Genomic DNA, 27,865 nt, shown 5'->3' on the forward strand with positions numbered 1-27,865 from the left:
AATTGTTAATAAAACTTTTTTCCCCCTGAAATGGACAATTTCATGTTTCTATTGCTCTTCGCTGCAATTTACAGAACTCCCTTTTCCACTTGTTGGACCTAGTCCTAATTATTACCATAATGACTTCTCCCCCACAATTTAATGACTAAATAATTGATATGTTGCTGGGTTCCCGATGCATATGATTTTACAATATTAAATATGAAACAAAAGAACATTTTAATCACCCGGGAGCAGATTAAAAAATATTCTCCAATATAGTAAGTGTCACAGTGCAGGGAAGTTAAATACCAGCTAATAACAATCCTGTAATTTATGCTGGATTCATATTTAGGGTTAAGTACCCTAGCACAGGCACGGGTTCACCTCGGAGATTATGTTTCATTTCCTACACGATCCTCAAATTAACAAGATATACATGTTGTCATAGGCTCCATTTCTTAAGCACTATAGCTTTTATTGTCCTAAAGTGTCCCCTTGGGTCAACTTGCTATGGAAGCAGTTAATTTTTTCCCCATGTTTGTAACCTAACATTGTTTAACGGTAATCCGTAAATAGTCCTGCATACTAAGTACAATTAATTCCAGGTTGTAGAAGCAAGAAGGTCAAGATTTTCAGGCAACCACAGGCACATACACAGAACATAATTTAATAAAACTACATTACTTGGGAGTATTCGATAGATTTGTTTATGGAATTAGGTAGATCATACAGGAAAATATATTCAGGTATCTCATATCAACTTAATTTTTTTAGACTACTGAAAATAATAGTCTTCTTACAATTTTCCACTGAGATTCCCAGTGTGTGGCAATGTTAAAGTCCTATTATAGAATTATACAGGGTGGTTTAATTTTAAGATCAGTTGAAATGCCCACTGGTATCCAGGATGTCAAGAAAGCATGGTAAATATTTGTTAATGAAACATTTAGGAAGATTATTTGCCTAAGTTCCTTTCCTTTAAACCAGTGATTTCTTTCTCTTTTTTTTAACTGGATATTTCATTTATTTACATTTCAAATGCTATTCCCTTTCCCAGTTTCCCCTCTGCAGCACCCTAACCCATCCACCTTCACCTGCTTCTATGAGGGTGCCCCCTCTCCCACCCACCCACTCCCAACTTACTGCCCTGGCATTCCTCTACACAGTCAAGCCTTCACAGGATCAAGGGCCCCCTCCTCCTATTGATGCCAGATAAGGCCATCTCTGCTACATATGCAGCTGGAGTCATGGGTCCCTTCATGTGTACTCTTTGGTTGGTAGTTCCTCCCTGGGAGCTCGTGGGTGTCTGACTGGTTGATATTGTTGTTCTTCCTATGGGGTTGCAAACCCCTCCAGTTCCTTCAGTCCTTTCTCTAACTCTACCATTGGGTACCCCATGATCAGTCCAGTGGTTGGCTATGAGCATCTGCCTCTGTATTTGTCAGGTCATTTCAAATGTTGTTGCTCAGAAGTAAATACCATGAACACTTCTAGCTGAGAACGAGTGTGTTTTTAGAGTACAAACAGTAACCATCTTCAGGTCTTGCTTTAAATATGGAAGTTAGAATCCTGGAATGGATGAACAGTTGGGTTTTGAGATGAAGACTTTTACAATAATAAGGTCTGTCCATTACCAAGTACCTCACAAAATGTACCTCCAACAATGCAAATTGGTTTTCTCATAGATGTATAGCCAGAATTCTGAGAACAAACTGGCCATAGGATTGCCTCCTTCAGATCTATCTTCTTGACCTGTTCATGGCTACCTTCTCCTTGGGTCTTTCTTCCTGTATGATTTTTCTGTTCTAACCTCCTTATAAAGGTCAGTAAGTAGCCTTACATTGTGCGAGTACCTTATGACCTTGACTATTTCTGTAAACGGCCTGTTTCCAAATGCAATTGCACTAAAGTAGTGAGATTAAGGCGTAAAGACATAGAATTTGAATAGACTCAGGTCAGTAACAGACTAGAAACAGGATTGCAGTAGAAATGGATTAGAACCCAGAGATTGTTAGCCTGGGTGAATTTACACTCTCACAGATTTTTGGATCATTTGTCATACTATCAAATGACATGTAAATGTTTCTTTATTTCAGAAAAAAATCAAGTAGTAGTTTGGGACACTGGGAAGTGTCCTCAGAAATCAATTTTCTCTCTGTAGCTGTGAGCTTTTTAATAGACATGCATACAGGATACTCCTACCCCCATTATGGATCAGGTGATAGTTGTAACATAACTTATTTCTGGCTACAAATCCAGATTTAACATGAAAACTGTCACTTGAAAAGTACTTCGTAACATCAGCAAGAGAGGAAGGCAAAAGCTGCCATGAGAAGTATGTTGTCCAGCAGTAAATCGTGCTCTCAGCTAAGAAGCTGAATGCTGCCCCAGAAAACAAGATCAGTCTTTACCTGCTGCATACATTGCCTTTTGACTCTGAGGGCATTTAATTAATTCGCAAATGGGAGGAAAAAAAACTTTCTATGTGGCAGAGACCTCCAGACTCTGAAATAGTAGTGGACAAAAGACTCATGGAGTAGAAATTCCTGAGATTTCCCAAAGAATCTTCACTATGTCACGCAAATATTGACTGAAATTATCAATATGCAGCCTACTGTTACCATTCTTTTTCCACAGACATTGGTTATAGTGGCACACCTTATTTTATATGACTATGGTTAATGATCAACTTGCTATTTGTGTTACAAAAGACAAATGAAGTTAAGTCATATTTAGATGATTTAATAGATAATTATATAGATTTAAATTATTAATACAAACATAATACCAGGAAAGTATAAATAATTAATGATGAACTTATAAATAATTTCTATTAGTGAAATAGATTAAGAAAATGATTTGTCCTTACCAGTGGGCTCTTAAATATTTAACAATAACTACCACTGACATCTTTTAGATTCACCTTAAAACCCTAACAGTTAAGCCCTGTTTTATAATGGAGAATGCATTTTTAAACAGAAAATAAAGCCAGCACAATGTAGTCATGAGTAGGCATTATTTACTCCATTCCATTTACAAATATTTTACAATGGCTGTGATATAAACAGCACTCCATATTTCCATATTCATAAGGATCCGCTTGTCGTTTAAATATTAAATATGGAAAATGTTAAAATATATGTGCATTTAAACAAATTCCTCTCTTCCTGTGATCTATAGTGTTTACAGTGTTATGTGCCATGATTTATGTCATCCTGGCAAAAACAAAAAAAAATGGTTTAGATACTACTTCCTGAACTTATTTTTCAAATATTGTTTGTAAAAGAACCCTAAAGAATTCAGGTTAGAGAGCAAAGGTGTTTGCCTGGGTTGCTTCTAGTTCACCATTTTTTTCTTTTCTTTTCTTTTAAACATTTTTCATTGGATATTTTTAAATTTACATTTCGAATGTTAGCCCTTTTCCTGGTTTCCCATTCACAAACCCCCTTTCCTATCCCCGACTCCTCCTTCTATGAGGGTGTTCCCCTCCCATCCTGCATCCCTTCCTGCCTACCAGCACTGACATTCCCCTGCACTGGGGGTAGGGGGTGGGGGTCGGGCCTTGGCAGGACTTCTTCTCCCATTGGTGCCCAACAAGGTTAGCCTCTGCTAAATGTACAGCTGGAGTCATGGGTCTGTCCATGTATGTGTTTTGGATGGTAGTTTAGATCCTGGGATTTCTGGTTGGTTGGTATTGTTGTTCTTATGGGGTTGTAAACCCCTTCAGCTCCTTCAATCCTTTCTATAACTCCACCAACTGGGACCCCCATTCTCAGTTCAATGGTTTGCTGCTAGTGTTTGCCTCTGTATTTGTCATGCTCTGGCAGAGCCTCTCAGAAGACAGCTAGATCAGATTCCTGTCAGCATGCACTTGTTGGCATCAGCAATATTGTCTGGGTTTGGTGGCTGAATATACATATACAGCCATTGGTGTTCTGTTCAGGAAATTTTCCCCAGTGCCCATATGTCTGATGCTTTTCAGTACTTTTCCCTCTATTAGCTTGAGCGTATCTGGTTTGATGAAGTGGATGCTCAGGTGGGGAAAATTCTGAATAGCCATTTCTTCAGGCTCTGCTCTAAACTTTGTCTCCCTATCTCCTCCTATAAATATTTTTGTTCCCCCTTCTAAGAAGGACTGAAGCATTTGGACTTTGTCATTCTTGAGTTTCATCTAGTCAGTGGATTGTATCTTGGATAATCCAAGCTTTGAGGCTAATATCCACTTATCAGTTAGTGCATACTATGGGTTTGTGTGTGTGTGTGTGTGTGTGTGTGTGTGTGTGTGTGTGTTAAGTGACCTCACACAGGCTGACATTTTCTAGTTCCATCCATTTGTCTATGAATTTCATGAAGTCATTATTTTTAATAACTAAGTAGTACTCCAGTGTGTAAATTTACTACAGTTTCTGTATCCATTCCTCTGATGAAGGGCATCTGGGTTCTTTCCAGCTTCTGGCTATTATAAATAAGGCTGCGATGAACATAGTGGAGCATGTGTCTTTTTTGTATGTTGGGGCATCTTTTGGGTATATGCCCAAGAGAGGTATAGCTGGATCCTCAGGCAGTTCAATGTCCAATTTTCTGAGGAACCTCCAGACTGATTTCCAGAATGGTTGTACCAGTTTGCAATCCCACAAACAATGGAGGAACGAGTGTTACTCTTTCTTCACATTCTCAACAGCATCTGCTGTCACCTGAGTTTTTGATCTTAGCCATTCTGACTTGTCTGAGGTTGAATCTCAGGGTTGTTTTTATTTGCATTTTCCTGATGACTAAGGATATTGAACATTTCTTTAGGTGCTTCTCAGCCATTCAATATTCCTCAGCTGAGAATTCTTTATTTAGCTCTGTACCCCCTTATTTAATAGGGTTATTTGATTCTCTGGAGTCTAACTTCTTGACTACTTTGTATATGTATTGGATATTAGCCTTCTATCTTTTCACAATTTGTTGGTTACTGTTTTGGCCTCATGACAGTATCCTTTGCCTTACAAAAGCTTTGCAATTTTATGAAGTCCAATTTGTTGATTCTTGATCTTAGAGCATAAGCCATTGGTGTTCTGTTCAGGAAATTTTCCCCAGTGCCCATATGTTTGATGCTCTTCCCTACTTTTCCCTCTATTAGCTTGAGTGTATCTGGTTTGATGTGGAGGTCCTTGATCCCCTTGGACTTGAGCTTTGTTCAGGGCGATTAGAATGAATTGATTTGCATTTTTCTACATGCTGAACTCCAGTTCAACCAGCACCATTTGTTGAAAATGCTATCTTTTTTTGACTGGGTAGTTTTAGCTCCTTTGTCAAAGATCAAGTGACCATAGGTGTGTGGGTTCATTTCTGGGTCTTCAATTCTGTTCCACTGATCCATCTACCTGTCCCTGTACCAATACCATGCAGTTTTTATTATGACTGCTCTATAATACAGCTTGAGGTCAGGGATGGTGATTCCCCTAGAAGTTCTTTGATTGTTCAGGATAGTTTTCACTATCCTGTGTTTTTTGCTATTCCAAATGAATTTGCAAATAGCTCTTTATAACTCTATGAAAAATTGAGTTGGAATTTTGATGGGGATTGCATTGAATCTGTTGATTGCCTCTGGCAAGATGGCCATTTTTAATCCTGCCAATTCATGAGCATGGGAGATCTTTCCATCCTCTGAGATCTTCTTCAATTTCTTTCTTTAGAAACTTGGAGTTCTTGTCATACAGATCTTTCTCTTGCTTGGTTAGAGTCACATCGAAGTATTTTATGTTATTTGTGACTATTGTGAAGGGTGACATTTCCCTAATTTCTTTCTCAGCCTGTTTATCCTTTGAATGGAAAAAGGCTACTGATTGAGTTAATTTTATATCCAGCCACTTTGCCGAAGTTGTTTATCAGGATTAGTAGTTCTATGGTAGAACTTTTAGGTTCAATTAATATAATATAAATAATTAATTAATATAAATAATGTCATCTGCAAATAGTGATATTTTGACTTCTTCCTTTCCAGTTTGTATCCTTTGACCACCATTTTCATTGTAAAGAGATTAAGGAAAGATTTGCTGGGATGTAAACATAGGAGCGAAACAATGGCTGTCATATGCACAGCTTCTCTGTGAGTTTGTGCTAAGCAACTGACAAAGTTCAGCATCTCACTCCCTTCCTGGTCTATCTGCTCCATGATGGAGTATATATGCCTCCAATTGGATCCTGTGCGTTCCCAGATTTTTATGACAGTCAAATTTTTTACCTGGTCTGATTTCTGTTTCTTTACTAACTAACTCAGTATTAGCATCATAGAAAACATGTAACACAAATAATATGTAATCCAAGTAAGTAGGAAATTCTTCATTATATAGCCATTATCAATAAATGCAAGTTTGTTTCTGGGCATGCATACATTGAGAAATGGGGTACATGTACTACTATATGCATGTTTGTGTCTGTTTATATGAGGCTAAAGGACTGTATCCTCTGTCATTTTCAGGAATACCATTTATGTCTTTGCACAGGGTACCTTCTTGGCCTGTAAGTCATTAGCTAGCCATGGGATCCAGTGATATCGTCTCCATCTCCTTAATTCTGTTTATTTGTGTTTTGTGCTTTTTATTATTATTATGTTTATTATGTGTAGCTGTCCTTAACACTAAACCTGTCTTTCTATGTGAGTTCTGGTGATTGAATAAGGTCCTCACACTTAGAAGGCAAGAACTTAATCAATGGAGCTATCTCCCCAAACAATGCAAAGTGTTTTAATATTTCATTTTTGAAAATACTAATTGAATTTATGGACTGAACAATGATTCTCTTTAAAATATGTCTGCAAGCTCTGCTTTAAACTATGATTTACTTATCTCTGTTAAAATTTATGATTGCATCATTTTTGTTCTTATTTACTGCAACTTGATAAAATGATTTACTCTCAGGCAACAGTATTTATTCAAAGAATATTTTAATGGGGTCTTCTGCATAGATGCCTATGAAAAATTAAAACAAGATCTAGTGCAGTTTTTGTAGAAACTCTGTTTCTATTCTTTATTAAACAAATGTCTGGAAATTTTGCAGGTGTTGTTATACATAACTTTCTTTTGCAGTGCTTTTCATGATATCATTTTAATTATGCAATTAAGTAAGTGTCCTACTTTGCTTGATGTTGTGATAAAATACTGTTCAACAATTTGAGAGTAAAAGAAGTATTTTGTTTACATGCTCTGATCATAGTCCATGATGGAAGGGAGTAAAGACAAGAATGCATGCAGGAATAGAGGCAGAAAACATAAGGAAACCTATTATTGTCTTCTTTTCCAGGATTTGCTCAGCTTCCCTCCCCTTTCTTTTAAATCAGGACCATGTGCTTGGGGTGGCACCATCAACAGTGGCCATGGGCTTCTCTCATCAATTAATAAAAAAATGTTCTATGGACTGACTGATTATAGGCCAACAGAGTAGAAGCATTTTCTCAATTGACTCTTCCCAGAAGACACCAGCTTGTGTTGAGTTGGCAAAAAAAACCCACCTTACCTTCATAGTAAGCCTCTCTCATTTGGAGAAGTGGGAATTCAAAGATAACTGAACCTTTGTTACATGCATGTCACTATGTCTTCTTGTACAATGAGTATCAACCAGTGATGGATATTGAAAAGGAAATTTTGATTCCAACATGAGAAGAAAATACAACATGACAAAGCACAATGCACTATGTAGGGGTTGTCCTAATAGTGCAGTACAAAAACAGAGACATAATATAAATACACTAATGTAATAAAAGATTAGGATATTTTAGTTCATTAATTATAGCACAAGATAAGAAGTTATACCTAAATAATGTAATTCATAGAAACTCTTTTAAAAGATCCATTAGAAACAGAAACCTTAAAACACTCTGTATGGTAGTCATGGCATCATGGTTCTTTATAGTCAGATAAGTAACAAGCAGGAAGTCATGATTATGCCACAATTTCTAAGCCAGGGGCTGGTCAGAAATGCAGGGTAAGACGCATGGTGAGATCCTGTTCTCTACCAAAACACACAAACATGCTAACTAATAAAATAAAAAACAAAGCATTCCACATTTCATTCAGAAAAAGAAAAGAACAAAAATAGGGAAAAAAGGCCACTGTCAACAGGACAAAATGGCAACCAGCAGGTTGGGAAAAGGTCTTTAATAATACTACATTCGACAGAGGGCTAATATCTAATATATATGAAGAACTCAAGAAGTTAGACTCCAAAGAATCCTATAACCCTATTAAAAAATGGGTTACAGAGTTAAAGACAGAATTCTCAACTGAGGAATATCGAATGACTGAGAAGCACCTAAAGAAATGTTCATCATCCTTAGTCATCAGGAAAATGCAAATCAAAACAACCCTGAGATTCCACCTCACACCAGTCAGAATGGCTAAGATCAAAAACTCAGGTGACAACAGATGCTGACAAGGATGTGGAGAAAGAGGAACACTCCTCCATTGTTGGTGGGATTGCAGACTGGTACAACCACTCTAGAAATCAGTCTGGAGATTCCTCAGAAAATTGGACATAGTACTGCCTAAGGACCCAGCTATACAACTCCTGGACATATACGCAAAAGATGCTCCAACACATAACAAGGACTCATGCTTCACTATGTGTGTAGCAGCCTTGTTTATAATAGCTAGAGGCGGGAAAGAATCCAGATGTCCTTCAATAGAGGAATTGATACAGAAAATGTGGTACATCTACACAATGGCATACTACTCAGCTATTAAAAACAATGACTACATGAAATTCTTAAACAAATGGATGGAACCAAAAGTTATCATCCTGAGTGAGGTAATCGAATTACAAAAACCACAAATGGTATGCATTTGGATTTTAGTCCAAAAGCTTGGAATATTCAAGATAGAATCCATCGACCATATGAAGGAAGACCAAAATATGGATGCTTCATTTCATCTTATAAGGGAGAACAAAATACTCACAGGAAGAAAGACAGGGACAAATAGTGGAGCTGGGACTGAAATAAAGGTTATCTAGAGACTGTCCTACCTGGGGGATACATCCCATATGCTGCCACCAAACTCAGTCACTATTGATGATGCCAAGAAGTGATTGCTATCAGGAGCCAGAAATGAGTGTCTTCTGAGAGGCTCTGCCAGAGCCCTATTGATATAGATGAAGATAGTTGCAGTTAACCATTGAATTTGAAAAAGGCGGCCCCAATGAAGGAGCTAGAGAAAAGACTGAAGGAGCTGAAGGGGTTTGTCACACCATAGAAAGAACAACAGTATCAAACAACCAGACGCCACTAGAGCTCCCAGTGACTAAACCACCAACCAATGAGTACACACAGAGGGACCTGTGACTTCAGGCAACTATATGGCAGAGGATGACATTTTCCTGCATCAGTGGGAGGAAAAGCCCTTGGTCCTGTGAAGGTCTGTTTCCCCAATGTAGGGTAATGCCAGGGCATTGAGGTTGGAGTGAGTGGGTGGCAATGGGAGCAGCCTCATTGTAGCAGGGGGAGCGGGTACGGCAGAGGCGGGGAAAGGAGATAACATTTGAGATGTAAATACATAAAATATCCAAGAAAAATAAAATTTAAAAAATAAACAAAGATCTACTGGAAAAAATAATTGGTGGATTTATGAGAAAAGGAAAGGGGACATGAAGTTATTATGTTTTGAAATAATAAATATCAATATAAGATATCCTTTTCAATTTTATGAAAATGTCTTAGAAATGGTTTTGATACATCTTTGAACACAGTGAAGACCACCGAAGATTTTACAAATCTGATAGCTTGATTTTCGCATCTGTTGCCAAAATCAAATACATGCAATTTTAAGAAAACTTGATTTTAACATGGTAACATAAAAATAAAGTGCAATGCCAATCGACAACCAAGACGTTATCTACTTAAATGGATAAAATAAGAAATTACCCATCATGGTTCTGCCAAACTCAGCTCCAGTCTATGTACATTCAATGATTTCAAAGATGAACTAAATGGTAGCTGGAGAAGAGTTGCTGTAATACACATAAAGATCTTGTTTTTATCTGTCTGTGAGAAGGGATAACAACATTTACTCTACTATTGTTAGTCAAAAAAGAAACCCACTAAACACACTTAAAAAGAGTATCTGTAAGCCCAGGTCCTACTATGTGCTCAATAAAGTCAGTTACTCACACTGCCTTTGTTCTCTTATTGATTTTGTACTAGTTTGAGTTAACGATAAATGCTCAGCTTTAAATATATAAATGTATGATGTATTAGTAGGATTATACCGATAGTAGCCTGTTCATATGTGTTCTTTCTTCTCTCTCTCTCTCTCTCTCTCTCTCTCTCTCTCTCTCGTCTGTCTCTCTTTCTCTCTTTCTATTTCTCTCTCACACACACGCATTCTGTCTTCCCTCCACCCTTTCTATTCTTCCCTCCCTCTCTTCCTTCTGCCCTCTTGTCCTTCCTCGTAAGTGTGGTATACAGTTCTCCACATGCGTAATTGAGGGTATGTGGACCAAGCATGAATGCCCTCCATCAGTCATTAGTTTCTACCTTATTGTCTTGAGATAGAATTTGTCAATGAATCTGCAGCTCGCTGCTTATCAACTGGAGTGGCAGCTAGCAAGCACAGCAATCCTGTATTTAACTAACTGCCACACTCCAATGGTGCGTTTGCAAGCATCTTTAGCTGTACCCAGTTTTAAATAGATGTTGATACCCATACTCAGGTCATCATGCTTGCATATAGACACTCTTACACAGCAATTCATTTTCCCCACCTCTATTCTCTCTGTCCTTCAATTCAAAACCATCACACGCTAAGATAGAAACACCACAGAGAAGCTGATCACTCGTTCATATTGGATAAATTGAAGAGATTAACAAAGGCAAACTAACAAACCTCCAGCCTCTATAGCCTAGGGCCACTGAGATGACTCCATGGGCAAGGGCAATCCATGGTATCCAAACCTGAAAATCCATTTCAGCACTAGAAATCACACAGTAGAAAGAGAAAACAGACTCTATCTAGCAATAGTTGTGTAATATTGCTATTCACACACAAACGCAATCAACAAACAAGTAACGTATCATACTAACAAAATAGGAAATTCCAGAAAAAGCCATCTTAAGCATATTTTAGCTGCACTCCCAGATATTCTATACTTTACTGCATCTGTGCAAGTTATAAACGTTAGTCAGAAAAGTGAATCAGAGGAAAACCTGATTTCCAAAGTGCCAAGTTTGTAAAGTTCACACTAGCGTTCTAATCATCACTTCCCACTAATGATGGAGTTCTTTACATAAACTTGACATTTATTCCCCCTAAACTTCCCCGAAGTTCCAAAAGAATATTTTTCCCTAAAGACATTGCAGCTCTATAATTGGTAATCTCAAATTCTATCTTATAAAACAATTATATTGTTTTCATCGCAAAGCAAGTAAAAAATTGGAAATTTTGGAAAAATTGGAGGTTTTGAACTAACTCTGAACTAACTCTTAACGGCTTAGTAGATCCCCCTCCTGCTTTATGTATTTATTTCTTGTCAGACCGAAGTATAGCTTTGGAGTTACAGCTCTGGGCTGAAATGAATTTGGCTAGATTCAGTGTGCATTGCGTGTCTCATTCGGAACTTTGAACAAAAACTGAAAGTGGTTGTACCTAATCTTTAGCACATCTGGCCTTTAGGCACCCAGACTTTAATTCCATCCTTTGTAATGGCAATTTTACTAAAAATAAATGACTAAGACCTCCCGTGACTTCTTCTTCCCTTCCAGATGTACCAGCCCTCCTGCTGGCATCCCAGGGCTATTAATTAAAAGGAACAAATATAGTTGAACACACATCACTAAATGATCTCCATGGTCTTTGGCTTCAGGGATGGCAGATTCGGATATTGAAAGTAATTTCTACCAAGGCAGATTTGAGCAGAATGGGGAAAGTAATGCGGCAATCATTGAACGGTAAGTGGGGATGGTGGGACTGGGAAGAATCGTAGGAAAAGGAAGATTATACTGATGTCCTGGGCAGCATTTAAGCAGAGAAAGGGGTATAAATAACCGTAAAAAGCTAATTGTGTTTGAATCTCAAATGTAAGTAATAGAGAATGTGTAGATATTGGAACATACATAGATAGACCTAAGAAAGAAGTAGTATTAAGAAGCCAAATATAAAAAATTAAAACATCGTACATTCACAACTCCATGAACCACTAGGTAAATGGATGTCCTAAACATGATACAATGTCTATAATAAAAGCCAAGCCAATAAACAAAGTTTCAAGGAGGAAAAGTAAGGCCCAAGTTGAATCCAATGAATACAACTTATCACAAGGGATGAGGAATGTAATTTGGGGAGGATATCAACAGAAAAATTAACAGAATCAGGGAGAGTGTCAGTGTGGAGCTACCATCATGACAAGAAGAAACGCTTGTATTAAATTTAGTTCATGATGAAAGTGGTGCTTTGAAAGAATAAAAGGACAAGGAAGAGGAGGAGAGGCATTAGAAAAAGGAGGAGGAGAATGAGGAAGAACAAGAAAGGAGGAGGAGGAAGAGGAGAAGGGGGAGAAAAAGAGGAGGAGAGATAGAGAAGGAGAAAGGAGGAGGAAGAGGAGGAGAAGGAAGAGAATAAGAAGACATTTTATGTGCCTATCTAGTAGCATAGAACATGGCTGGTGAGATGGACAAGCATAGTTGAAAGACATTTCTGCCTGCCAATGGGTCAGAGGGCTGATGTAAAAATTGAAAAGAAACCATTCCTTCTGATCTCACTCGTATGTGGACAAGACAAAAGCTTGTGAGGAGTATGCAATGGTTTTGGTTAAAAGCTTTGTAGATGAGGCTGTGATACAAAGGACAAGTACAGAGTTGAAAGCAAAGCTAAGAATGTTAGCAATACTGAAGGCTTCCTGGAAGCTTCTCTTAGCATCTGTAAGGCTGAGAGAAGCTCCAACCTTCAGCTGGACCCCGGAGGTCAGCACTCTAGGATTAGGAAAAGCAATGATGGCCCAGTTGGTCTAGAAGATCAGGCAGGATAGTTCAAGATAGATACATTCTGGCCAACACCAGGCAGATCCTGACCTTGTTTATCGCCTCAGTGCTTTGCAATCTGACCTTCCTTTGCTCTCATGTTTGGTGCTTATTCTACTCCCCCCCCCTCCTGGTTTCTCTCCCTCCTTGTCCTTCCAGTGACTCATACAGCTCAAGCATGCTTCCCTTTTAAAAGAACCTATTTGTAGCCCCATGTTCCTGTATCCGGTGTGGTAAGATGCTTACCTATTCGTTTTAACAACCAAGTCTGTAAAAGGCAACACTTTTCTTCAGTGTAGCTTTATACTGGCTTGTGCTACAGACTGACACTAACAGAGAAACATGGAAAGTGTCTCACTATTTCCAGATGGTTGTGCTCTGTGGTTTATTAACTCAATTTCACTGCTAACTACCAATACCTACTGATGCCCTCACTGCCTTTACAAAATAATACCACTTTGATGTATCCCACAGTATCAATTTTATCTAAAAACAACTTGCTTCTAGCCTATGGGTCAGTGTTACAACATGAATAGCTGAACTCAGTGTTCTGTAGAATTATCTTCCCTGTCTGAATCCAAGGCACAGCTACATATTTTCTTATAGTGTTAAATACAAATGAAGTAAAAATTGTACAGACATTTGCTGTTATAGACGATTTCTGCCTCTTAAGAGTCTTGCCACTAGGGGTTGGGGATTTAGCTCAGTGGTAGAGCGCTTGCCTAGGAAGCTCAAGGCCCTGGGTTCGGTCCCCAGCTCCGAAAAAAAGAACCAAAAAAAAAAAAAAGATTCTTGCCACTTGTTACTCAGTTCCTTGATCTCTATAAATTTTTCTTAACTATACAAAATTAGGGAAAGTCATTTCTTAATGCCTACCATTGTCACCAGTGAACAACTTATCTATTATTTCTTTTTCCCTTTGTTTTCCTTCCTTTGTTTCTTCTATCCTTCTCTCTTTTTCTTTCTCTCTTTCTTTCTATCTTTCTGTCTGTCTGTCTTTCTTTCTTTCTTTCTTTCTTCCTTTTAAAACTTCCACTTCCATGCAAAACATGCTAATGACTGAGCAGATGTACTTGCTTGAGATATGAGATTCTGGACATGCACATTAAGCATTCAATAAAGACTATTGTGCGTTTACTAATTCTTAAGTATTTTTAAATTTTCCCAGTAGAAAATCTTTTTATATATTTCTCCATAATAGAGGGTGCTTGCCTTATTTCCTTTCTGTGTATGCTTTTCAAATAAAAATGAAACTTTTCTGCTTATTCCTCATTAACTATAAATTCACAGAATGCAAAAATGTATAAGTATAGTCCCTTACTTTTCATCAGCAGAATACACATCACTAATCAAACAGCTTCTTGGTGGATCCCTAAGTGACGGAGGTAACAAATCTGGTTAAACTACAGAAGGCTGAAACTGATAAATTTTTAAATCATAGCTTTTTAATGTAACGGCTTACTCTTTAAAAATTTAATGTGCATTGCAAAGACAATATAAAAGATGGCATACATCAGTCTAAAATGATAAGAATGTCATAATGACCTTCACAGAATTTTGTCTAGCCTAACTAATCCCAGTAAACTGCACAGGCTGAAGAATGTATCTTCAAACATTGGCTGTTCTTGCCCTTGATTATAATGTTCGCTTTCACTCTCTTGCATTTCTCATTTATGCATTTTTTCTTAGAAGAATTAAACCGAAATAGGAAGGCTTTAAATGAAAGTTAGTGACTTGTCAAGGAGACTGGCTTAGATCCTGATACTATGGATTTTCCTTGTTTCAATCATATCAAATCTGTCTTGTCTGTGCTTTGCTATTTTAAAGAGTCAGCAACTCTATTTTGAAAGATTTACAGTTTTGTTTTAAGAAACCCCTTGTGGTCATTTTTGTCATGCAAATTTCCATTTGAAAGAACAGACTTGCAATATATTACAATTAAAGCAGCCCTGCTTCTGACCAACATATCTGAGACTAATTTGTGAACAGACAGAGCTACGGAAGAAAAACAGAGAAGCAGCAGCAACCCAGGGGCCTTACAGCACCATATTGCTCTGTCTGTCTGTTTAGGATAAGTCTTTCCACCACAGTCCAGGGAGCTATGATTACCTCTGGCTGAAGAGAAAAGATATTTAGCATCCCCGTTTTAAAGAATTCTTCAACTTTGTAAAATGATATTGACTTAAAATTTTGTAAATCTGGAAGACTGTTTCTCAGAAAAGGGTTACCACCAGTACTGGTACTAGGAATCTAAGTACGAGGGGACTGGGAAGAGAAAAGTGACAGAGCTTTAATGCATCAAAGAAGAGTGAGATTCTTGCATGCAGGGGAGTTGGTTAGGACACGCCTGATTACTAAATTTCATCCACTTGACAATTTTGTGAGTTGTCAATCTCTGAGTTAGGGGAACTGTAATTACTGCCCTTATTCTGTCTACTCCCCAGGCATGTTCTTTTCCAGAGCAATCCCAAGGAATTACCTTTCCAACCCAGTGGAAATCTTCATCTGCTGAAACAGATGATCCAACTGTTTTCCTCTTGATTCACACCCAGTTATGATGGCAGATAGCCCATCGGTGTTATAGCTTCCAAAAGAGGAGTCAAGTTATCCAAGAAAATGGAAAAGTGACATCCAGGCAGCTGTGGTGAAAGCGTTTCTAATTTTAAGTTGGGGGCTACTTTGCACAGGGCAAGCCAGCCTTGCTGGGGCACTGTCTTCTCTGCTTACTGGCTAGCATTCGACTGGTACCCCATCCAGTCATTGTGTCTCCTAGTTGTCAAGAGGTCCAATCTGACTATGAAGTTAGTGATTGATGTGGCTACAGGTGGAGGCTAGCTATCCCCAAGGCAACTATTACATGTCACTGGGACAGTTTCTGCCTCTGACAGTTTCTCTGCCTGTTTCTGTCTCTCAAATACATTCTTGACAAACTTCTTCATATAAAAGTTAACTTGAAATAATCACTGCTGGAAATATTAAAAACATATTGGAATTCTTGATGTAGAACATTTTTTGACATTCAATAATTTTAGGTGTGTGTTTCCCCACATTTGAAGGTCATTGACTTTCTGCACTACAGAATTCTGGCCTCCATCAAGTGTATAGAGGACTCTAGGATGCTCTTCACATGTTAATCAGGTATCCTTGGAAGCTTTCTAAACTTCTCTGGCTTGCCCAGCTCTCTGACCTCTACTTTGCTCTTAAACAGTTCAGAGCCCTTACCCTCTGCTGTAAGCCATTCAAAGACTAAGCTGACTGTATTTGTACTGTTGAACAAGTCTTATTCACGATTTAACGGTACAAGCAGAGGAATACATAGGAAGGAGAAGGTAAATTTGGATATTTCAAAACTCTGTGCTCAAGTTCACCCACCTAAACTATGGACGTCAAGAGTTTCCAGATCTAGTCTTCTCACTCCCCTCTAACCATTCACAGGCCATGAGAACGTGAATCATTAGATGACCAATAGTGTCTTCATTTACCCAAGTCCATATTACTACTTCATGATGAAAGCTGTACTTAGGAAAAGATTATCCTCAAACCATTACCTGGTCATTTTACAATCTTTACTGTTAGGAGACAGCCTAGATACAGATACTTCTGAAAAAGCATGGACAATAATGTTTATGCATAGGTATGCTATAAAGGTTTCCGTTAGAAATTTCCATGAAATTTACAGGACTCACAAGTCCTCTCCCTTGGAACATACAGATAGTTGTGAAAAATGTTGGATGCAGAATCTTTGTTGGTATCACAGTCTGTGGTTTGTATGATGAACTCTACGGATGCAGCTTTTCTGCGATGTAACATAGGCTGGGCTTTTTCCTGAGACACTTTTATGACTCATTCACATTCCTGTAAGGAATCCCAATATACTCACTGACTCATCACATGGCTCTGGCATCAAATGGGTTTGTTTGGTTTCTTACTTCTAGCTCTATTGCGTGACAATAATGGACCCCCAGAGAATGTCACACAATGAATGCTTACTTCTTTCTTCTTTCTGAATTATAGTTGTCCATCCAAAAATTCTTCCTATTTTTTTCTACTAACCTGATATCGAAATGCTTCTTTCTCCTTTCAAAATATCTGCATTAGGCTAGAGAGATGATTTAAAAGGTAATGGTATTTGCTTTGCACCAGGCCTGATTACCTAAACTTAATCCCCAGAACCCATATATTTGAAGTAGGGAACTGACTCTCACAATTTCTTTTAACCTCCAAACATGGGAAGAGACATGCACCTATGCATAAATGAGAGAAATGAAAGAAAATGAACACTGATCCAAGAGGTCTCAAAAACTTGAATTAAAATATCATTTTATGTTTTTTCAGCTTTGCATAGTCCAGGTAGTTAGGCACTCATGCCTTTACTTATCACAACCTCATAGTAATTTATGAACTATGAATCATCATTATTTTGTCGTCATGATTTTTACTTTGAAGATGGTACAACAGTTTTAAGAAATTTTGTGTATATAAAAAAAACAACTTATACATGAATATACCTAAATTCTTACCTATGACAATGGAATCTAGCTTTAACATTCTCAAACTTGGTTTTCTTATAAGAGAAAATAAAAGACAATATGACATTTCAAGACAGTCCTTTAACCTGAGCATATTTGGAACAGTTCTCAATTTATTTAGTTCAGGTTTCATTGTGAATTGTAAAGGGTGCAGTTGAAGGCTTCCTCAGATAACAGCTCATGTACACGAAGTGTGACCAGATCGGGACACAGTCCCTATTACTCCAGTTTTTGATTATTTATACTTTATCTGATAAACTTCCTGCTATTTAATATTCTCCAGTCCATACTACGGATGATCAACTATGCTGCCTCTAACGTAAAGATGCAAATCAACAGCCCATGACAGTCCCACAAGTTCAGAGCTTAGCTCTCTGGTGCACGCTCTTACACAACCATGTCGTGCCCTGATGCCAATGGTTTTGAGCAATCTCAAGCAAGCCTCTATTCAAGGATTCCTATGAGCACTATACATATGAAGGTTAGGGTTTTGGTGCTAGTTCGCGTTCTGTTGCTGTACCTCTGACAAAATAACAACCCAGGAAAGAAAGGGGTCAGTTCAGCCCACAGTTTACAGTCATTTCCAAGGGGATCCAGGACAGAAATCTGACAGCAAAAACAGAATCAAATAGTGGAGAAAAAACTGTTTATTGGTTTAGGCAGCTAGCTTTCTTAAATTGTTTATCTACCTGTCTAAGGGATGGTTCTGTTCACAGAGAGCTGTACACCCTTCATCAATTAGCAATTAAAGAAAATGGCGCAGACTTAGACATAGATGCAGAGCACTATACCATAAACAGTCCTCCAGCTGAAGTTCTCTCTTCTTATATAAGTCTAGGTTCGTGTCAAGTTGCTTGTTGCAGCTAACTATGACAGCTCTCTAAACAATACTCTCCGTTCTCATTTTTCTTCCAAGAACACTGGCTAGGTACTTTTTATTTTAATGCTGCAAAGATACAGATTACTGGGTTGTCCCAGGTCACGTGATGGCGGGAGCTAAGTTTGTACTTGGTGAGCAAATGGTGGATTACAGAGGCTGTTGGGACTGAACTCCTTCACTGAGAATAAAAGTGAATGGGGGGAGGAAGAGATGGAGAACGTGACACAAATATGAAATAATATGCTGCTTCCATTTTCTGCTCAGTTCCTATTAGACGTAGATTCAGAAGCATTATTTTCCAGTTTCTGTAATAGCCACTGCATTTGCTTCACAAAACTTCATAAACTTTCCCCTACTTAACCAGTTTGAAAGTTTGAAATCTTCTTTGATTTCCTATCCTCACTACTCCTATCAGAATAGCTAGATGGGATATAAAAAATAGTATTTATTAGAGAGGAAAAAAGCTCATTTAGAAGCCAATGATAAGAATTCTAATTACTTTTCCTGAAGATGTAATTATACAGAGATAACTTCCAATTACAGAAATAGTGGAGAGATGAGAGGGAGAAAAAAACATAATACAATACACCCAACAATTATTTCCTCCATGATTACAGATCCACAGGTCCTTTGAGACGGCATGAATCTGAACTTGCTTGAATTCTCATTTAACACTCTAAGGAGCTAGCTTCAAACTTCTCATCCTCTGTGTTACCTTCTTCTACAGTCGGGCAACATTCAATCAATCAACATATGTCTCCTAGCCATAGAAAATATGTGTCCCACTCACCACATTTTTTGCCACAAGGAAAAAAGAAGTTCAAAATTTAACTTGGTCATTGGTGTGTGAGTGACTTCTTAATATCTTAATGTGTTGTCAAATGCAACCCTAGATAGACTAATACCCCCACCTTCAAAATCATGGCTGCAATGAATAGAAACAAGTTTGTTTATAAAGCTTTTCTGTTTTTGGTTTTTTAAATTTCTTATATCCTATAGAATGTGCTTATCACTTAGTGTGCTTTATTGAGGAGACTAAAATTTACACATTGAAGAGTGTCTTGATGGGCAATTTCAAATTAAATGGCTAAAACATATTTCTTTCATTTTGTTACATAAAGTGCACTCTAGTTATTGGCAGATGTTTAATTTTCAAATCAATAAGGTACTTTCTCAGGCTTTTAAGTAAAATGACTAGCTATTAAGTTTGTGAAATTCCTATATTTTCTTAAAAAAATAGGATGCTTACCCGAGAGGCTTATTTATTGTTTTCCTCCCCGACCAAATCAAATGATTTCTTAATGGAAGACATTTAGTTTAATAACCTGGGTCAGAGCAGGTAAGTTGAGGTCAACAACAGAAGGTAGGTTGATTATTGACCTCACCTACAGAAGGTGAGAACGCATTTCATTCATAGGAAATAAAACAGATTGATGGCCACTGCCACCAGGTAAAACCGTACTAATCTACCATCAAATTAGAGGGACGCCCAAATGATGTCTGTTATCTTTAGAAATCAATCACAGCCCAAATGACAGCCTCCATCTTTACATGTATTTCTTCTTCTTTTCTGAAGGTGACAAGTTTGACATCCTAAGGACTTGAACATGAAGATCACTAGTAGAATAAGGACTGTAAGATGTTTGTAAATACAACAATGGAGAAAATGAGGAGAAAATTCCCTTGTGAATTTCTGGCATTTGAAATGACTATACCCGTAGTAAAAAATGCACTTATGTAAGGACAGTGGGAAATTTAGGTATATTATGCCAGTTAACCTTCTTCATTCATCTTTTAACACAACTTCCTATAATGTACAATTAGGGAATAAATGAGGATGTGGACTATATGAAGTAACTTAGGGATCATTCTGTAACCCTTTGCTTATGAACAGTGTTGAATGCATTTATAGACAGAGTGATTGGTAAACCTCATAATTATATATCACCCAGCTTCAGAAATCTATAAATTTTCTACTTTACTGCTTATGATAGCTGTCACCTCACTACAGTTCTACCCCATTATGCAGCTCTTGAATAGATATCACATATGCATGTACAAGCAACTTCTACCTCCCTCCTTCAAGCAAATATCAATTACAATTCTACTCCTTGTGCCACATCTGAGATTTAAAAATCAAATCAAAATGCATTTTAATGCTCACAAAATATGATATTAGAATTACACAGTACTGAGTTAGTTTTGAATTGTCCTTCAATTGTCCCAATATACCAGTTCCCATGAGTCTGTCTAAATATATTTTGTTATTGTTCTAATAAAATAACAGTATTGATTTTATGGTATACTATCTAAGATGCCCAAAATAGCTTCACTGCAACCATTTTTAAACCATATAAATACAGTCATATTCTAATTAATATTATAGTCATAAAGCCTTGACTCTATGATTAAAGTAGTAATTTTTCCAGTGAAAAATCAATAAAAGAGAAACAAGCACAAATCACTGTGTGTCCTAAAACATGTGATGTGAAGAGATATTTCTTGAGATCTGAATATAGGAAAAATTTTAAAGTTATAAAGAGTACACATTGACCTGGGTCTTTTGAACTTCTTAGCTACTTAGGCCAACTTTGTATTTGACCTTTTTGGAAATGACACTCAGGATTTCTGCACACAAATTTGTTAGGATCAAGTGAAAATATGCTAAGCTTTACTCAGCATACAATGTAAGCAGTCCATAATGTTGACTCAATATGTTCTGTCTAAACTTTCCCTTAGCCTGTGGTGCCTTTGCTTCAAGAACCTTTCAGTCCCTACACAGGCAAGTGCGTATTGCTTCTCAGAACGTATGGTATCTCTTTTTCAGAACAATTATTTTTGTTTTCTTTCCTACTTAAACCCTTAGCAAGTTCTTCTCGATCATCACTCTGAAATCATGATTTTGCTAGGTACAAACGGATGACTGTGAAGGGGATTCTACTAAACTACAACATCTGCCTATCTAATCATGTGCTCACGTTTAGAGTTTACGTTCTGTTATCATAGATGAATTAACTATCCTCTTTACCCTATCATCTGGCACAGGTTAAGGCCAAATCAGTGTCATCCTAAAAGTTTGTATATACCCAACATTGATTTTTCTTCTTCTGTTTGATAATTCCATTAGAGACAAGCAATTACTTCTTTCATAGGAAGAGAGAAATCTCTAGGTTCTTTCTCTTCTGGGAAATATCGGAAACATCACTGAGTAGATGGGAACAATGGCTGTTCAAAACACCTATATCCAAATCTTCAGAATGTGCATATATATGTAGATTTATTAGTTTGCATATTAAGGAGAAGCAGATTTACAGAGAGTGTTACTAGGGTGATCGGGTTGGGTTCAGTGTAATTATATAGCTCCAAAATACCAAAAAAAAAAAAAAAAAAAAAAGCAGGAAGAGAAAAAAGGAGATAGTAAAGTCAATGAGCATTGGTGGACATTCGACATTTTCCACAAAGTAGAGAAAACAAGGAAATGAATCTACTCTTACAGTCTCCAGAAAGAAGTCATCCTGCAGACATTAACCTTAGCCCTCTGAGACTTACTTAAGAAGTGTCATTTGAAAACTGCAGTTCTAATGTCCTGTGGCTTCTATGGCTTTGTAGCTTTAAATCACTGTAATTATAATAATCTCTTACAGCCATGAAGATATACAAGTTCAGATCCTGTTTATACATTTGATCCTCTTTCTACAGGCTTCCTTTTCATATTCTCTTACAAGGTTTAGGTCAGATGTTCAGATTTTATCACACTAATTTTACTTGAACAATCAATGTATTAAGAGACAGAAGACACACTTCTCTTAAACTTAGTTTCTTCATGGGGCTTCTGTTATAGCACACTCTCTTCTTTCTTCTCCAAACATAGCATTGCCACTGCCTACATTTCCTGCTTACCTCTTCGTACCTTCAATGTCCAGAACTCAATTACCTGTTCATGGTTAAATCTCTTGCTAAGTCCATGGTGCAGTCACGTTTCTTGGATTTACAACTCAAACATATCTCTCCCAAATATCAACACTGTCTGATAAAATAATCTGTGGATACCAAGTTAAATTTCTGGATTTAAACCAACACCATCTCTTTTCTTTTTAGATTTAATTTAAAAATAGTATTTAGGGTCTGAGTTATCCTGCTCAGGATGATATTTTCTAGTTCCTTCCATTTGTCTCCAAAACTCATGGCGTTTTCATTCTTAATAAATGTCTAGTATTCCATTGTGTAAATAAACCATGTTTCCTAGAACTATTTTTTGTTTGCGGGACATCTAGGTTATTTCCAGCTTCTGGTTATTACAAATAAGGCCTCTATAAACATAGAGGAGCATGTGTCCCTGTGGTGTGTATAGTAGGGCATCTTTTGGGTATATGCTCAAAAGTAGTACAGCTGGGTCACCAACCAGGAGTATACATGAGCTAGTCTGACACATATACTGCAGAGGACTGCCTGGTCAGGCTTCAGTGGTAGAAGAGGTGCCTATCTCTTGAGAGTATTCAGGCCCCAGAGAGTGGGGAAGCCTGGTTGGGGGGCAGAGGGAAGACATATCCACTTTGAGATGGGTGAGGAAGAATGGGATGAGGAACTGTGGGAGGGGGGACTGGGATCAGGGGCAACAGCTTGACTGTAAACAAATAAATCCCAGAATCTTTCAGCATCCCTATCCTCTTCTCCTCTGAGGTGGTGGGGTCTCCCCTATGTAAACTGCCTACCCTGGCACTTCAAGTCTCTGCCAGGCTAGGTGCTTGCTCTCCCATTGGAGCCAGACAAGGCAGCCCAGCTAGTAGAACATATCTTACCATATAGCCAACGGCTTTTGTGATTCTCCCTAACTCCCATTCTGTTATTCTGGACCCACATGAAGTTCAAGCTGCACATCTGCTACATGTATGTGGGGAGGCCTAGGTCCAGCCTATGTATGTTCTTTGGCTGGTCAACCCCCAGTCTTACTGCCACCTCTTTCTCAGAAGATAAATACCATCCTTCCTGCTCCTGGTGCAATGCAGGCTCTTTTTCTACTTCCTAGATCCAAGCCATCAGGAAGTTTCATTAAAGTACAAAAGAACTCTTTACCTCTGTGAGGAGGTCTATGATGCTTTTAAACATTACTGCTCATAAACTTCCTTTTCTTCCCCAACCTTAACCCTGATCCCTACATATTAATACATGCATTTATATATAGAAGACAGGGAAGGGAGGAGAGGAAAGGGAAAGGGGGAGGGAGAAGGAGAGAGAGGAAGAGGGAAGAGGAGGAGGAGAAGGAAGAAGAGGAGGGAGAAACAGGAGAGGATGAGAAGAAAGAAAGGAGAGGAGGGGACAGGAGAGGAAGGGGAGGGGGAGGAGCTGGTGGAAGAGAGGGGGAGAGAGATGGGGAGAGTGGAGGCAGCAACATTTAACCTGTAGAAGAATATTTTGTTTTCTGGGTAAAGTGGTTTATTAGTGTGGCAGTATCACAACAGAACTTAGGAATTAGCATTGGGGCCCTTCTTCCTGCCAAAGGTGGGTACAACATTGACAAAGCATCGGCTGTATTGCATTCCCCTCTTGGCCTGGCCTGTCTTCTTTTCCTGATGGCTACCTTGGAAGTGTGACCTCTAACTTTGCCAGCCTGAGCCAAGGAATCATGAACTTTACCTTCTGGCATGCACCCGGCTACTTCCAAAGTAGTCAGTGCCTCTACACCACACTGGCCTTTTAACTGATTATAAAATTACCATTTTATTCTTTGATCCTCTCTAGTGATGCAGTATGCATTTCATCCGCGATACAAATAACACGATCTGGCCTGATGACGATACAAATAACACGATCTGGCCTGATGACGTCGTCTTTATATTCCAGCTGTGGCTGGGTAGAGTTCTTATCAGAGGGCCTGGACGGTCTGCGTGTTTTTCGCTTACCATTCCAAACACTATTTGCAGACTTATTTCCTGCAAGTTCTTTCTCAGAGGCCCTTCCTCCCTTGCTGTTTGCTTCATGCCTCTCTCCTCATGTTCTTTGGCCAGAAGGTCTTTTTTCAGAACATTAGACCCTGCCTTTTCCTGTTACTCTCTACCATACTCTCCTACTGTTTCCCAGACCCCTCATTCATTTTCTACTTGGTTTACATTGATTTTTGACATAGTGCTTTCAACTCCATGAAGGACTAGAAAATTTAAATGTATTGTATCTCTCTCCTCACAATTCACACTCAAAAAATAATAATAATAAAGTTAAAGACCCAACCAAATTAAAACAAGCCTAAATGTCACCCCATTTCCCCCCAATAAGTTCTATTTCTAGATACCTACACCAGAAACTTATATACGTTGATATTAGCACATTTTCATTTAGTGTCCATAGGCTGTTTCTATTAGGACCCTGTGTGATTAAATTGTCTAAATGATACCTAATAGTTGATGAAGCAGTTATAAGACAGCAATACTTGATAGTACATTTAATAACTTATCATACACACACACACACACACATACACAACACACACACACATATATATAAATATATATATATAACACTTGGTAATATATACCATATAAATCAGTAGCATATTACCTCAGATATTAAAAGAAGATACAAGTCAAAATCAAAGAACTGCAAATATTTCAATAACAACAGATTGTCAGCCAGTCTGCTCCCCTGAAAACACCATACAAGAAACACACCTTAATAACAAAGACAAACACTACCTCAGAGTAAAAGGTTGGAAAAAAGGTCTTCCAACAAATGGTCCCGAAAGACAAGCTGGAGTTGACATCCTAATATCCAATAAAATAGACTTTCAACCAAAAGTTATCAAGCACGATGAGAAAGGACACTATATTCATCAAAGGAAAAACCCACCATGAGAAAGTCTCAATTCTGAACATGTGTGCCCTAAATGCAAGGCCACCCACATTCATAAAAGAAGCTTTAGTAAAGCTCAAAACACACAGTGAGCCCTGTATCATAATAGTGGGAGACTTCAATACCCCACTCTCACTAATGGACAGGTCACTGAGACATAAAGTAAACGGAGACACAGTGAAAGTCAGAGAGAGTATGAACCAAAGGGATTTAACAGATTATCTACAGAACATTTCACCCTAAAACGACAACAAAAAAAACCCTTCTTCTCAGTACCTCTTGATACGCCCTCCAAAACTGACCATATAATTGGCCACGAAACAAGCCTCAATTAATATATGCTTTAAATTAATCTCTCACTTAAGTCGAGTTTAAAACAGTGTAAGCTGCATGGAATAGAAGAGTCTGGCCTCCTCATTCCCTCCGTATCATATGGAGTCGTAAAGATAACTTCCATGGTGTTCAGATTTAGTAGCAGGGATTCAGAATGCTTACTTGAGCCTGTTGGCTGCTTTCTTAGGTTTAAGTTACGTTTTTTTTAAGTACAGGATTTAGTGCTGCCAGATTCCAGTGCTAAATGAATCAAAACATGCAAACAAACAAACAAAAAAATCTCTAAAGCAACAGCAACAGCAGCAACAGCAACAGCAGCAACAGCAACAACAAAAAAGCCCCCACAACTTGTCGACAAAGTCTTCGAAGACAACGTCAGGTGTCATCTTCGTTCACTTGCTTCTATGCCTCAGTCCATTGCTAAGCAGTATGCTACCTTTGGTATTCCTTAACCGGCAATTAGCTGTCCTGGGACATGTAACCAAAGTTCTCAGCATACAAAGCCCTTCCTTTGGTACCTACCTTCAATTCAAATACAACTTGTCTACTCGAAGTTTTAGCTTATCAAATGTTTTTGTTCCCCACACTAGCCTGCTTACTTCAGGCAATAGCCTGCTTTGTAGAGGGGGAAAAAGGAACATTCTTCCAAAAAGGGTTGAACAAACTTACCTCCCAGCAGCCAGCTTCACTCTACCGGTGACCAGATCCTCCCTGGGAAGCTGAGAAAGACAATTTTTATGAGAAGTGCTTCAAACACACTTTATTTATAACACCTAGAGATCCTAGTCAATTATCATTTAGCTCCACCATGAAAGCTGTATCCACCGGGAGCATTTTCTAACTTTACATGCCATGTTGGGATGAAAAGGAGATATATATTTTCCAGCTGAGAGGAGAGAAACAGAAGGCTAACAAAGGCCGGAAGAATGTAGAACTGTACATGATGATTCCACTGTCCCGTGGGCCATAGAGAAAGGCACCTCTGAAGCTGCTTTTCTATCCCTACCCTGTGGTTGGCAAGAGGAACTCATGGAGGCCACAGCTTCATCTCCACCTGATGGTACTGAGGATTTTTAGAGAAAAAAAAAAGACATAATACGCATTCTTATTTAAAGAACGTTTAAAGGCATGAAGGCTAATCTCTGAATTAACTTCAAAGAAACCAAATCCTGATGCAGATAAGAGCTGCTTAGCTTCGGCAGTCTGATGGGCCTTTGAAGGCCTTTAATTGTATTTCCTGTGCTGTGCCTACCTCGTTCCTGTCTGGGAAGCTGAAAATGGGACAGATTGGAATGCGCTCTCTCTCTCTCTCTCTCTCTCTCTCTCTCTCTCTCTCTCTCTCTCTCTCTCTTTAACCAGAATGTGATGTAAGAACTAGAAGGATGGTTGACACAGAGTGCGTGGGGAATAATAAACTATTGCTTGTGGCTGGTGAAATGGTCTTAACTCAGAGAAAAGAGCTACAGGGACAGCACAGACCCAGCCTTCCCTGGCTCAGCTCCATTCCTCTCATCACATCCGCTCTCTTCTTCTTTCCTTCTTCAAATAAAAATCCGGCCTTTCTGTCACTCCGATAAATAACCTTTGTTGGCTCGATCTTATTAGAGAACAAATCTACCTCTCCTGTCTCTGTGATACCTTAAAATACCAAAACCAAACCAAACTTGATTTATTTCATTTTCTTCTTTTTAGGCATTTTTTCAGTCCTTATAACCGAGATTATAAAGGTTTCTGCAAACAAGGTTTGAAAGCTTCATATTCTAGTCTGGAGGCCACACACAATCCGTTGATTAAGCTACTTTGTGTAATAAAGTTATTTCTGTCAAAATATTACCTTCAATGCAGCTGAGACTTAGGTTTTTTTTTTTTCCCCTTCCTACCAAGTAAGTGAATCAAATGGGAGAAGAATGCTGTGTTTTTGTCCTTTAATTAAAAACACAATCAGAAACACAACTGCAGACTATCACCTATGAATTAAAATGCTAATTTCGTTCAAAAGAAGAATTTATTTGATGTTCCCGCTTTGAAATATAAGAAATATACAACAAAGAGAGGAGGAGAGAGATGCCATAAGAAGTCAAACACACATTTGCAAAGCTAATTGAGCGAATTCAACACCGTTTGACATTTTGCTAAGAGGAAAGCGGTCTTGCAGCTGCATAAAAGAACAGTGCAAATAAAGACGGAAAAAAAATACACAGTCTAAATTGATCTGTTGAACTCCCAGGCTGTGTGATAGGCTTGAAGAAAGGGTGAATTTGAACTGCGAGCCATGGGAGCCAGAGTGTGGTCTTGCTAAGCTCCGCC

At 38.3% G+C, this 27,865-nt stretch overlaps 1 pseudogene; it reads right to left on the reverse strand.

The window, feature by feature from the left end:
• The window catches only part of LOC108352072 (uncharacterized), a 2,585,468-nt pseudogene that overhangs the window by 1,428,673 nt on the left and 1,128,930 nt on the right, over window positions 1-27,865 (reverse strand).

This window comes from Rattus norvegicus, chromosome 10 (assembly GCF_036323735.1).
Source record: "Rattus norvegicus strain BN/NHsdMcwi chromosome 10, GRCr8, whole genome shotgun sequence".
NCBI lineage: Eukaryota > Metazoa > Chordata > Mammalia > Rodentia > Muridae > Rattus > Rattus norvegicus.